The sequence below is a fragment of the Oryctolagus cuniculus genome, chromosome 4 (genome assembly GCF_964237555.1).
Source record: "Oryctolagus cuniculus chromosome 4, mOryCun1.1, whole genome shotgun sequence".
NCBI classification, from domain to species: Eukaryota; Metazoa; Chordata; class Mammalia; order Lagomorpha; family Leporidae; genus Oryctolagus; species Oryctolagus cuniculus.
Genome location: NC_091435.1, coordinates 56,177,560 through 56,192,277, shown reverse-complemented (window position 1 = coordinate 56,192,277; position 14,718 = coordinate 56,177,560). Strand labels below are relative to the sequence as shown.

Genomic DNA, 14,718 nt, shown 5'->3' with positions numbered 1-14,718 from the left:
TGCTGCTTTCCCAGGCTCTTTACCAGAGAGCTGGATCGGAAAGTGGAGCAGCAGAGACTTGAACCAGTACTCATAAGGGATGCCTGAGCTGCAGGTGGCAGCTTTACCTGTTAGGCCACAGTGCCAGCCCCTCCAATGTTATTCTTTTTTTTTTTTTTTTAAAGATTTATTTATGTGAAAGAGTTACACAGAGATGTGGGGAGCAAACCGGACTAGACTGAGTTACTGGAATTAAGACTTATTCTATGCATCTGCTCTCCCACAATATGGCGCTGGGAGAGAAGTAAACAGCTTCCGCACAGCTGCCTCCAGTTCAGCTAATAAACTGTAGGACTTGCTCCTGATTGGAGGAGAGCAGCATACTCGGCGTGTGGGCAGCCGAATTAGGATTGGCGGAGGAAGACTATAAAGGAGGAGAGAGACGGCATGCACCAGGAACATCTAAGGGGAACATCTAGCTGAAGGAACACCTGTGCAGCCCCCGAGAGAGCCGGCCGGCGGTGTGCCGCTCCCCCGCGGAAGTGGGGAATGTGGCCAGGGGGAACTGCCCTTCCACGGAGGTGGAAGGGATAGTAGCCAACCCGGGAAGAACCAGCAGCAAACCCGGGGAGGGCCGAGCAGACGAAAGAACAGCGCAGGGCCCTGTGTCGTTCTTCCACGAAGAGGGGGAGCGACATAATGGTGCCGTGACTCGGATATGAAGCCTAGGCAGGACTTAGTGTCGTTCCTCCACGAAGAGGGGGAGCGACACAGAGAGAGAAGGAGAGGCAGAGAGAGAGAGAGAGAGAGAGAGAAAGAGAGAGAAAGGTCTTCCATCTGCTGTTTCACTCCCCAATTGGCCACAATGGCCGAAGCTGTGCCGATCTGAAGCCAGGAGCCGGGAATTTCTTCCAGGTTTCCCATGTGGGTACAGGGGCCTAAGCAGTTGGGCCATCTTCTGCTGCTTTCCCAGGCCGTAGTGGAGAGCTGGATTGGAAGTGGGGCAGCCGAGACAACTGGCACCCATATGGGATGCCAGCATTGCAGGCAGTGGCTCTACCCGCTATGCCACAGCACTGGCCCTCCAATGTTATTCTTTTTTTTTTTCTTAAATTTATTTGGCAGGTAGAGTTATAGACAGTGAGAGAGAAAGACAGAGAGAAAGGTCTTCTTTCCGTTGTTTCACTCCCCAAATGGACACTCTGGCTGGCGCTGTGCCAATCTGAAGCCAGGAGCCAGGTGCTTCCTCCTGCTCTCCCATGCGGGTGCAGGGGCCCAAGCACTTGGGCCATCCTTCTCTGCCCTCCCAGGCCGCAGCAGAGAGCTGGACTGGAAGAGGAGCAACTGGGACTAGAACCCGGTGCCCATATAGGATGCAGGCACCGCAGGCGGAGGATTAACCAAGTGAGCCATGGCGCTGGCCCCTCCAATGTTATTCTTAACAAATATTCGTCAGAGCCCTATGATAGTTTCTGTGTTTATTCCATCTAAAATTCTTAGTTGTACTCTATGGAAGAAATATTCCTATTCCTCTCTCATTTTACCTGAAGTGGAACTCTTATTCATTTTTCAAATATGAGTTTTTAAAGAAATATTTGTTTATTTTAAAGGCTGAGTATCAGAGAGAGGGAGGGCAAGGGGGAGAGGGTGAGAGGGAGAGGGAGAGGTTAGAGAGGGAGAGGGTGAGAGGGAGAGGGAGAGGGAGAGGGAGAAATAGAGGGAGAGGGAGAGAGAGAGAGAGAAGAGCAGAAGGGGGGGAGAGAGAGAGAGAGAGAAAGAGAAAGAGAAAGAGAGAAAGAGAGAGACTGACTGGCTGAAGGCAGCACCCAGGAACTCCAGACTGGTTTCCCATATGGGTGGTAGGGGCCCAAGCACTTAGGTCATCTTCCCCTGCCTTCTCAGGTGCATTAGCAGGATGCTGGATTGTAAGTGGAGCAGCCATGACTTGAAATGGTATTTTGATATAGGATGTCAATGTTGTAACTGATGGTTTGCCCAACTGTGCTATAACAGCAGTCCCCCCACTCCTCCAAAATTTGAGTGTTTGATCTTTGTTATTGATTTACAGGTATACTTATATGATAAGGATATGAATCTGTTGCATGTGTATTATAAATATTTTTCTCCCGTTCTGTAACTTAACTGTTATATTTTATTATGGGATATCTTTTGATGAGCAGAGAAATTTGATCTTAGTAAAGTATATAATTTTTATCTTTTATTGTTAATGCTTTTTTACCAGATATGTTTTTTATTGGAAATGCAGTCATATGCTTTTGTTGTTGTTGTGGCAAAATACACAAAAGATAAAACTTACTATTTTAGCATGAATTTTGGCATTCAGTCCAATCACAGTGTTGTGCAACCATTATGGCTGTCTAGTTATAGGACTTTTTCATACCCTCAAAATAAACCTTTCTTGCACTAGGTACTCACTTCCTATTTTACAATTTCCTTCATCTCACAGCTCCTGGCAACCACTTATATATTTTCTGTCTCTATATATTTTCTTGTTCTGATTGTTTCTAAAAAATAGACTCATTGAACTTGCAACACTTGCATCATGGGTCTGCTGCTGACAAAAGCCCCAGATGGATCAGCCACTGCTGCTCTGTAACTATCCTCATTGCAGGAGCTGTAAGTAGGGTGATGGGATACCTCTGTAGTTGGAAAATAATTCCAATGAACTACTCCTCTTTCATGTTATCGGACACAAAGAGTGCCACACAAGTCCAGCGCAAATGCAGCAACGACAGTATCATTCAATGGGCCAGAGAGTTATCCTTGGTGACTATCCAATTTGGTTATGGAAACTGTTCTCTATCACTTAGCATAGAATCAAAAGGACCATACATAACTGAATAAGGAAAAGAAGCCTGATATTGGGGTTAGTGGGATTTGAGATTCTTTCTCTAGGTGAGGAGGTGAGAGAGTTCACTAAATGAGAGAACCAGAGAAGAAATATTGAATTAAGGGAAAGACTGCTATAAAGGTCATTCAGTTATCTCATTCTGGGTATTCAGAAGACTGTTTCTCATTGCCATTGCTTTTAGTAAAGGACATAAGATTGCTCCTGGTCAGTGATACTATTTTTAGCTCAAAGCATGAAAGAAAAGATGTAAATGATCTTCTCCTCCAGTGGGGACATGAACTTCACAAACATGGTGTATCACCAAGATGGTGCTGAATTTTTTGGATCAAAGCTCCCTCTCTTGGGGGGCTGTAGCTGTGGCATAGAGGATAAAGCCGCTGCCTGTGGCACCAGCATCCTATATGGGTGCCTGTTTGAATCTGGCTGCTCCATTTCTGATCTAGTTTCCTGCTAGTGTGCCTGGGAAAGCTGCGGAAGAAGACCCACGTATTTGGGTCTTTGCCACCCATGTGGGAGACCCAGAAGAAGCTCCATGCTCCTGGCTTTGTACTGATCCAGTTCCAGCTGTTGCAGCCATTTGGGGAGTGAACCAACAGATGGAGGATCTCTCTCTCCCTCCCTCTGTAACTCTGCTTTTCACACTTGATCTTAGCCAAAAGGCCGAGAAGCGATGTAACTCTGCTTTTCAAATGAATACATATATATATATATTCAGAGATATATATTCATTATATATTTAATATGTCTTCATATATATTCACATATATATTCTTCATATATATATGAATGTATACATATGTATATATATTTAAAAAAGCTGCCTCTTCCAGCAGCCAATATTGGATGTAAAGTTTTTTTTTTTAAAGATTTATTTATTTGTTTGAAAGTCAGAGTTACACAGAGAAGGGAGGAGAGGCAGACAGAGAGAGAGAGGTCTTCCATCCACTGGCTCACTCCCCAGTTGGCCGCAACAGCCAGAGCTGCGCTGATCCAAAGCCAGGAGCCAGAAGTTTCTTCCGGTTCTTCCACTTGGGTGCAGGGGCCCAAAGACTTGGGCCATCTTCTACTGCTTTCCCAGGCCATAGCAGAGAGCTAGATTGGAAGTAGAGCAGATGGGACTTGAACCAGCACCCATATGGGATGCCAGCACTGGAGGTGCTGCTATGCCATGATGCTGGCCCCAGATGTAAAGTTTGAGATAGAAATAAATCTTTATTGACCTCTGGGAAAAAAATAGACTTATTCAATAAGTAGTAGTGTCTGGAACCTTTTACTGAACATTTTCATTGTTAAAGCATGTTATAATATGAATTAGTTTTTCATTTCTTTTTATGTTCAATGATTCGATTGTATGAATGTATCATGTTAACTTATATATGCATCTGTTGAGGGACATTGGATTGTTTTCACCCTTTGGTATTACACATGGTGCTACTGTGAAAATTTACATATAAGAATTTGTTTGAACATTTATTTTTCTTTCATTTGGTTATTAGTCGGGATTAGAATTGCTGTATTGAGGAACTACCATACTGTATTCCATAGCACGTACACCATTTTATATTTCTGCCAGTAATGTTTAAATGTTCAACTTGTTTACATCCTTGCCAACACTTTTGATTTTTTTCCCTCTCTTCCTCTTTTATTCTCACTCTTCCTCCTTTCCCATCCTAGGGGGTATGCAATGATATCTTTGTGGTTTTGATTTTCCTTTCCTAATAACTAATGCCATTGAATACCTTTTCACATGCTTCTTGTCATTTGAACACCTTCATTGGAAAAATATCTATTCACATTCTTTGCCCATTTTTAAATTGGGTAGTTTGTTATTATAATAATATTTTATTAAAAAATTTTAACATTGTACTTTTTTTAGTGTGTAATACAGTGTTTTAACATATGTATACAGTGTTTTGATACCTTCTTGTTACTACAAGAAAGGATATTTATGAAGGAAAAGTTTATTTTGCATTATGGTTTTGAAGGTTTCCAATCCAAGATTAGTTGATTGCATTTGTTCAGCATTTGGTGATGTCATTCTTTTTTTTTTATTTTAAAATTTTTCTATTTCTTTGAAAGGCACAATTACAGAGAGAGAGGCAGAATTATAGGGGTGGGGGAGGAAGTGAGAGAGAGAGAGAGAGAGAGAGAGAGAGAGAAATATCTTCCATCCACTGGTTCGTTCTCCAAATAGCTGCAATGGCCAGGGCTGTACTGTGCTGAAGCCATGATCCTGGGGCTTCTTCTGGGTCTCCCACATGGGTACAGGGGTCCAAACACTTGGGGCATCTTCTGTTGCTTTCCCAGGAACATTAGCAGGGAGCTGGATTGGAAGTAAAGCATCCAGGACGCAAACCGGTGGCTATATAGATGCCTGCTTTGCAGTCAGTGGCTTAACCTTCTACAACATAACGTTGGCTCCAGTGATGATGTTCTTAATGGCAGAGTCCTGAGGTGGTACAGAGCATCACATGATAAGAAAGAGTGTGTCTATGTCTCTCCTTAAAAAGCTACCATGATCTATATTTCACTTTGTGTTTCTATGGGGGTGCAAACTGTTGAAATCTTTACTTAATGTATACTAAACTGATCCTCTGTAAAAAAAAAAAAAAAAAAAAAAAAAAAAAAGAAATTATCAACTCCCAACTTGACTCTCACTGGGATTAAACATGACAATAGGTCTGATCTGATTTCATCATCATTTAAAAAAAAAATCATCTATTATTTTTCACTTTATGTTTCTGTGTGGGAGCAAACTGTTGAAATCCTTACTTAATGTATACTAAGCTGATCTTCTGTATATTAAGATAATTGAAAATGAATCTTGATGTGAATGGAAGGGGAGAGGGAGTGGGAAAGGGGAGGGTAGTGGGTGGGAGGGACGGTATGTGGGGGAAGCCATTGTAATCCATAAATCGTACTTTGGAAATTTATATTCATTAAATAAAAGTTAAAAAAAAAAAGAAAGGAATCTTATCTGTTCCAAAAAAAAAAAAAGCTACCATGATCTGATCATAGGCTCCACCCTTCTGCTTAAATCAAATCTAATAACTCCTCAAAGATCCCACCTCTAAACACCATAGTTAAATAATGTTTCCACCCTCTTAGTGCCATTAACATAAGTCTGTGTGTACCAGATACCTAATGCATGAGCCTTTCAGGGGCATGAAACTAACATCAAACACTTTACCAAGGGTAAAGTCATCAAATCAAGTGGGTAGAGGTAGGTATTTGGCATAGTGGTTAAGGGATAAGCTACTGATTAGGATGCCCATGCCCTACATCCTAATGCTTGGGTTTGATTCCAGGCTCTAACTCTTGCCTCCTGCTTCTTGCTAATGTGGACTGTGGGAGGCAGCAATGTTGTCTGCCACTCAAGTAGGAGATGTACTGTTGTGAGCTTTTGGGTAGTGAAGTAGCAGATGGGAACACTCTCTGTCAAATAAATAAATATTGAAGAGAACAAAGCAAAAAACAAAACCAGTCAAGTGGCACTTCCATTTTCCTTATGTTTGAAGACTACCTACTCCTCTCCTCTGGTTCTTCATGCATTATTGTGAACTATAGTCACTCCATTATGCTGTAAAACACTTAAACCTATTATTTCTAAATGTGTTTTATCTGTTGCCCAATATCCCTCTGTTATCCCTCATTTCAGCCTTCTCAACCTCTAGTAATAATTATCCTAAGTTCAGATCAACTATTTTTTTTTTTTAAATTCCCATGTAAGAGAGAACCTGTGATATTTGTCTTTGTGTGTCTGACTTATTTTACTTAACATAAAGCTCTAAAGTTCCATCCACTTTTCTGCAAATGATAGGATTTTATTATTTATGACTGAATGTGTGTGTGGTATGTTATCACATTTTCATTACCCATTCATCTATTGTTGGACACCTAGGTTGATTCCATATCTTAACTATTGTGAATAGGATTGCAATTAACATATGAGTACCAGGTACCTTTCATTTCCTCAGCTATATATGCATGGAAGTGGGATAGGATAGCTGAGTCATAGGGTAAATTTATTTTTAGCTTTTTTTTTTTGAAGAAACTACATAGTGGCTGTACTAATTTGCATTCTCATTAACAGTAAATAAGGTTTCCTGAATCTTTGCCAGCATTTGTTATTTTTTGTCATATTGATAATAACCAATCTAAGTAGAGTGAAATGATACCTCATTATGGCTTTGATTTACATTTCCCATTTGGCTAGTGATATTGAGTGGTTTTCCATATATTTCTTGGCCATTTGTACTCCTCTTTTCAGTGTATATTCAGGGGCTGGCACTGTGGTGCAGTGGGTTAAAGCCCCAGCCTGCAGCTCCAGCATCCCATATGGCTGATGGTTTGAGTCCCGGCTGCTCCATTTCTGATCTAGCTCCCAGCTGAAAGCCTGGGAAAAGCAGTGGAAGATGACCCAGTCCTTGGGTTCCTGTATCTGCGTGGCAGACCTGGAAGAAGCTCCTGGCTCCTGGCTTTGGATCAGCCCAGCTCCAGTTCTTTGTCTCTTTTTATGTTTTACTTTTGTCTCAAAGACTAAATTTTTCTGATATAAGTAAATGTACTAAATGTACAAAAGCATCTTGCTTTTGGCTTCCATTGGCATAGAATCTTTCTCAGTCCTTTCATTTTAAGACTGTATGCATGGGCCAGCGCCACAACTCACTAGGCTAATCCTCTGCTTGTGGTGCTGGCACCCTGGGTTCTAGTCCCAGTTGGGGCGCCAGGTTCTGTCCTGGTTGCTCCTCTTCCAGGCCAGCTCTCTGCTGTGGTCCAGAAAGGCAGTGGAGGATGTCCCAAGTGCTTGGGCCCCTGCACCCACATGGGAGACCAGGAGGAAGCACCTGGCTCCTGCCTTCGGATTGGCGCAGCGCCAGCCGTGGCGGCCATTTGGGGGGGTGAACCAATGGAAGGAAGACCTTTTGCTCTCTCTCTCTCTAACTCTGCTGTCAAAAAAAAAAAAAAAAAAAAAATGTATGCATGTTTGATGGTGAAGTCAGTTACTTATAGGTAACATATCTTTGGTTGTTTTTATTTTTAAATCAATTCAGCCAGTCTATGTCTTTTGATGGAGGATTTTAGTCCATTCATATTCATTTTTTTAATAAATAATTTTGACTTAGTCCTGTCGATTTTTTCTCTATGTTTATTTTAAATATGCTTTGTCCTTTTCTTCTATTGTTGTGTTCATCTTTGTGCTCTAATTTTTTTTTTAAAAGAGATTTAAAATGGCCAGGGATGGGCCTGGCCAAAGCAAGGAGCGTGGAACTCCATCCACTTCTTCCATGTGGGTGGCAGGAGCCCAAGTCCTTGAATCATTTTCTGCTTTCCTGAGTGCATTAGCAGGGAACTGGATCAGAAGAAGAGCAGTTAGGATTTGAACTGGTGCTATGATATGGGATGCCAGAATGGCAGGTGGTGGCAAAATGGTAGCCCTTTCTTATTAATTTTTAAAAAATGTATTTAGTTCTTTGAAAGGCAGAGAAATGAAGAAATAGAGGGAGAGACAGGGATGGGGAGGGAGATAGAAGAGATATCTTCTATCTGCTAATTCACTCCACAAATGTCTGTTACATCCAGGGCTGAGCCAGGCTGAAGCCAGGAGTCAGGAACTCCATCCTGGTCTTCCACATGGGTGATAGGGGCCCAAATACTTGGCCCTTTATCTGCTGCCTTGCTAGGTGCATTAGCAAGAAGCCAGATTGGAAGTGAAGTAAACAAGACTCCAACTGGTGTTCAAACACTGCTGCACCACAGTGTCAGCCCCTTTCTCTTTCTTTTTAAAAGGAGATTTGTTTATTTGAAAGGCAGAGTGACAGAGAAAGACACACATACACACACACAAGCATGTACACACTGTGTGGTAGGGAGGGAGGCAGGGATGGAGAGAGAGAAACTGATCCTCCATCTGCTCATTCACTCTCCAAAGGCCTGAAACAACCGGCCAGGCCAGGTGAAAGCCAGCATCCAGGAATTTCTTTTCTTCTTTTCTTTCTTTCTTTTTTTTTTTAATGCAGAACTATTCTGTTTTACAGTTACAAATTTCATACACTTCATAATTACATTTTTAAGAACATGGTGATTCTTCCTACTGTGCCCACCCTCCCACTCCTGTTCCTCCTTCCTTTCTTATTCCCATTCTATTTTTTTACTAAGATCCAATTTCAGTTGACTTTATGCACATATGATTAACTCTATGTTAAGTAAACAGTTTAACAAATAGTAAAAACAAACAAAAAAGTAAAAAAAAAAAAAACCTATTCCTCAGCAGTCAAGATAAGTGCTGTTCAAGTCATTGCTTCTCAGTGTCAATTTCAGTTCTACAGATTGCCTTTTAGGTGCTCTGTTAGTTATCACATAGGTCAGGGAGAACATATGGTATTTGTCCTTTTGGAACTGGCTTATTTCACTAAGTATGATATTTTCCAGTTACATAGTGGTTTCCAGTTACATCCATTGTGTTGTAAAAGAGAGGATTTCATTCTTTTTTATGGCTGAGTAGTATTTTATAGTGTATGTATACCACATTTTCTTTATCTAGTCATCAGCTGATGGATATCTGTATTGATTTCATATCTTAGCTATTGTGAATTGAGCTGTAATAAACATGGGAGTACAGATAACTCTTTCATATGCTGATTTTATTTCCTTTGGGAAAATACTGAGGAGTAGGAGAGCTGAATTATATGGTAGATCTATTTTCAGATTTCTGAGGAATATTCACACTATCTTCCATAAAGGTTGTACTACATTATAATCCGTCCAACACTGTATTAAGGTACCCTTTTCCCCACATCCTTGCCAAAATTTGTTATTTTCGGATTTTTTCATGAAAGTCATTCTAACTGTATTGAAGTAAAATCTCATGGTGGTTTTAATTGCATTTCCCTGATGGTTAGTTGTTCTGAGCATGTTTTCATGTGTTTGTTGGCGTTTGCATTTCATCCTTTGAAAAATACTTGTTCATATCCTTAGCCTATTTCTTAACTGGATAGTTTGTTTCATTATTGTTGAGTTCTTTGAGCTCCTTATATATCCTGGATATTAATTGTTTATTAGAGGTATAAATTGCAAATATTTTCTCCCTTTCTGTTGGTTCCCTCTGTACTTTGATGAGTATTTCCTTTGCAATGCAGAGGCTCTTTAGCTTGATAGAATCCCATTTGTCTAGCTTTGCTTTTAATGCCTGTGCTTCTGGGGTCTTTCCAGGAAGTCACCGCCTATGCCAATATCTTGCAGAGTTTCCCCAATGTTTTCCTCTAGTAATTTGATGGTATCAGGTTGTAGATTTAGATCCTTGAACCATTGTGAGTTGATTTTTGTGTAAGGTGTAAGGTGGGGGTCTTGTTACATAATTCTGCATGCAGAGATCCAATTTTTCCAACACCTTTTATTGAAGAAATTGTCTTTTCTCCATGGATTTATTTTAGCTTGTTAAAGATTAGTTGGTTTTATCTACATGGATAAATTTCTGGGGTTTCAGTTCTGTTCTATTGGTCTACATGTCTATTTTTGTGCCAGTGCCTAACTGCCCTGTAGTATGTTTTGAAATCTGGTGTTGAGAAGTAATGTTATTAGTATTTTGATTGGATTGCATTGAATCTGTAAATTCCTTTCAATAGTATAGACATTTTGATATTAATTCTTCCAATCCATGGACATGGGTGATTTTTCCATTTTTGGTGGTTTCTCTGTCTTTCTTTATACTGTTTTGTAATTTTCATGTAGAGATCTTTCATCTCCTTTGTTAAATTTATTCCAAAGTATTTTTTTTTCTGTAGCTATAGTGAATGCTATGGATACATTTTTTTAAAGATTTATTTTATTTATTCGAAAGACAGAGTTACAGAGAGAGGTAGAGACAGAGAGAGAGGTCTTCCGTCTTCTGGTTCACTCCCTAGATGGCTGCAACAGCTGGAGCTGTGCTAATCTGATGCCAGGAGCCAGGAGGTTTTTCCAGGTCTCCCACGTGGGTGCAGGGGCCCAAGGACTTGGGCCATCTTGAGCTGCTTTCCTAGGCCATAGCAGAGCTGGATCGGAAGAGGAGCAATCAGGACTAGAACTGGTGCCCATTTGGGATGCCAGTGCTTCAGGCCAGGGCCTTAACCCGCTGCGCCACAGCGCCGGCCCCGGCCCTGAATGGTATTGATTTTACAAATTCTTCCTCAGCCATGACATTGTCTGTGTATGCAAAGGCTATTGATTTTTATGTGCTGATTTTATATCCTGCAAATTTACCAAACTCTCTTATGAGTATCAATAGTTACTTAATGGAGTCTTTTGGTTTCTTTGTATTTAGGATCATGTCATATGCAAAGAGAGATAATTTGACTTCCTCCTTTCCAATTTGTATCACTTTCATTGCTGTTTCTAGCCTAATGGCTCTGGCTAAAACTTCCAGACTATATTGAATGCAGTGCTGAAAGTGGGCATCCTTGTCTGGTTCTGGATCTTAGTAGAAATGCTTCCAACTTTTCTCCATTCAATATGATGCTGGCTGTGGGTTTGTTATAAATTGCCTTGATTGTGTTGAAGAATGTTCCTTCTATGCCCAATTTGATTAAACTATTTATCATGAAAGAATGTTGTATTTTATCAAATGCTTTATCTGCATCTATTGAAAAATCATGTTTTTTTCTTCACTTTGCTAATGTAATATATCAAATTTATTAATTTACATATGTTGTACAAACTGTGCATACCAGGGATAAATCCCAGTAGGTCCAGGTGAATGATCTTTCTGATGTGTTGTTGGATTTGAGTAGCTAGTATTTTATTGAGGATTTTCTTTTTCTTTTTCTTTTTTTTTGACAGGCAGAGTTAATGAGAGAGAGAGAGAGAGACAGAGATAGAGAGAAAGGTCTTCCTTTTTTCGTTGGTTCACCCCCCAAATGGCCGCTATGGCCGGTGTGCAGCCAGCGCACCTTGCTGATCCTAAGCCAGGAGCCAGGTGCTTCCTCCTGCTCTCCCATGTGGGTGCAGGGCCCAAGCACTTGAGCCATCCTCCACTGCCTTCCTGGGCCACAGCAGACAGCTGGACTGGAAGAGGAGCAACTGGGACAGAATCCAGTGCCCCAACCGGGACTAGAACCCAGGGTGCCGATGCTGCAGGCAGAGGATTAGCCTAGTGAGCCACGGCGCCGGCGCACATATTTTCATCAGGGATATTGATCTATATAGAGTTTTCTTTCTCTGTTATATCTTTTTCTGGTTTAGGAATTAAGGTGATACAGGATTCATAGAAGGAGCTTGGAAGGATTCCCTCTCTTTCAATATTTTTGAATAGTTTGAGAATAATTAGAATTAGTTATTCTTTAAAAGTTTTATAAAACTCAGCAGTGAGCTCATCTAGTCCTGGGGTTTTCTTTGCTGGGAGGGTCTTTATTACTGCTTCAATATCTGTATAGGTTATTAGTTTTCTTTTCTTTTCTTTTCTTTTTTTTTTTTTTTTTGACAGGCAGAGTGGACAGTGAGAGAGAGAGAGACAGAGAGAAAGGTCTTCCTTTGCCGTTGGTTCACCCTCCAATGGCTGCCGCGGGCAACGCACTGATCCGATGGCAGGAGCCAGGTACTTATCCTGGTCTCATTTATTTATTTATTTGAAAGTCAGAGTTACTCAGAGAGGAGAGGCAGAGAGAGAGAAAAGTCTTCCATCTGGTGGTTCACTCCCCAACTGACTGCAATGGCTGGAGCTGCGCCGATCTGAAGCCTGGAGCCAGGAGCCAGAAGCCTCCTCCAGGTCTCCCACACGGGTGCAGCGGCCCAAGGACTTGGGCCATCCTCTACTGCTATTCCAGACCACAGCAGAGAACTTGATTGGAAGAGGAGCAGCCGGGACTTGAACCGGCACCCATATGGGATGCAGGTGCTTCAGGCCAGGGCATTAACCCGCTGCGCCACAGCACTGGCCCCTATTGGTTTTCTATATTTTCATGGCACAATGTTGGTAGGATTGTAGTTGTCCATAAATCTATCCATTTTTATGAATTTTCCAGTTTATTGGCATATAAATGCTTATAGTAATTCCTGATAATTTCTTTTTATTTCTGTGGTATCCATTGTAACATGTCCTTTTTCATCTCTGATTTTATTAATTAGGTGTTCTCCACCCTCCTTTTTTTGGTTGGTTAAGACAATGGTGTATTAGTTTTGTTTGTTTTTCCACCAGCTCTTCATTTCATTAATATTTTGTATTATTTTTTGCTTTCAATTTTGTTTATTCTCTAATTTAATTATTTCTCTACTACTACTATTTTTGGATTTTGTTTGTTATTGCTTTTCTAGGTCCTTGAGATAGATTCTTAGATCATTTATTTGATGTCTTTCTAATTTCTTGATGTAGGCAGTAATTGCTATGAACTTCCTTCTTTTTTTTTTTTAATTTATTTGAAAGAGTTACACAGAGAGAAGGAGAGGCAGACAGAGAGAGGTCTTCCATCCACTGGTTTACTCCCCAATTGGCTGCAGTAGCCAGAGCTGCGCTGATCCAAAGCCAGGATCCAGGAGCTTCTTCAGGGTCTCCCATGTGGGTGCAGGGGCCCAAAGACTTGGGCCATTTTCTACCGCTTTCCCAGGCCATAGCAGAGAGCTGGATGGGAAGTGGAGCAGCATGGACTTGAACCGGCGCCCATATGGGATGCTGGCATTGCAGGCAGCAGCTTTACCTGCTATGCCACAGTGCCAGCCCCATATAAACTTTCCTCTTAACACTGCTTTTGCTGTATCCATTAACTTTTGATGTATTGTGTTATCATCTTCATTCATTTCTTGGAATTTTTAATTTTTCCTCCTATGAGCTACTGTTCATTTAGGAGCATATTGTTTAGTCTCCATGTGTTTGCATATTTTCTAGAGTTTCTTAAATGGCTATTTCTGTCTTCATTCAATTGTGGTCAGAAAAGATGCATGGTATGATTTCAGTTTTTTTTTTTAATTTGCTGCTACTTGCATTATGGACTAGCATATGGTCTATTCTAGAGAAAATTCCATGCACTGTTGAAATGAATGTGTATTCTTCAACTGTTGGATGAAATGTCCATTCGGTCCATGGTGTAGATTAACTCTGTTGTTTCCTTGTTGATTTTTTTTGTCTAGTTAATCTACCCACTGATGAAATGTGTTGAAGTCCCCCATTATTATTATATTGTGTCTATTTCTCCCTTTAGATTGATTAATGCTTTTTTTTAATAGCCAGCTGCTCTTGCATTGGGTACTTATACATTTAATATGGTCACTTCTTTCCTAATTGAATTGATACCTAAATCAATACATAATTTCCTTCCTTGTCTCTTTTAACAGTTTTTGTGTTAAAGTCTATTTTGTACGATGTTAGGATGGCTACACCTGTTTGTTTTTGCTTTGGGTTAGCATGGGATATTTTTTCCATTCTATCACTTTAAGTCTGTGTGTATCTTTGTTGGTGAGGTGTCTTTCTTGTAGGTAGCATATAGATGGGTCTTGTTTTTTAATCAATTCAGCCAGTCTGTATCTTTTAATTGGAGAATTTAAATTTAGACCATATACATTCAAAGTTTTTATTGATAAATAATGTGATGGTTCTGCCATTTTTCTATAGTATTCCTAATGTTTACTTTGAATTTCCTTTGTGCTTTTACTAGGAGATTTTCTGCCTTCACTTTTTTTTTAAGATTTATTTATTTATTTGAAAGTCTGAGTTACATAGAGATAGGAGAGGCAGAGAGAGAGAGAGAGAGAGAGAGAGAGAGAGAGAGAGATGTCTTCCATCCGATGATTCAATCCCCAGATGGCCACAACGGCCAGAGCTGAGCTGCGCCAATCTGAAGCCAGGAGCCAGGAGCTCCTTCCGGGTCTCCCATGTGGGTGCAGGGGCCCAAGGACTTGGG

The 14,718-nt window shown here is 40.7% G+C and overlaps 1 protein-coding gene across 25 annotated transcripts in view; it reads left to right on the top strand.

The window, feature by feature from the left end:
- SENP7 (SUMO specific peptidase 7) overlaps nt 1-14,718 on the top strand; it is a 205,331-nt gene that overhangs the window by 29,558 nt on the left and 161,055 nt on the right. The gene's annotated exons all lie outside the window — the stretch shown is intronic.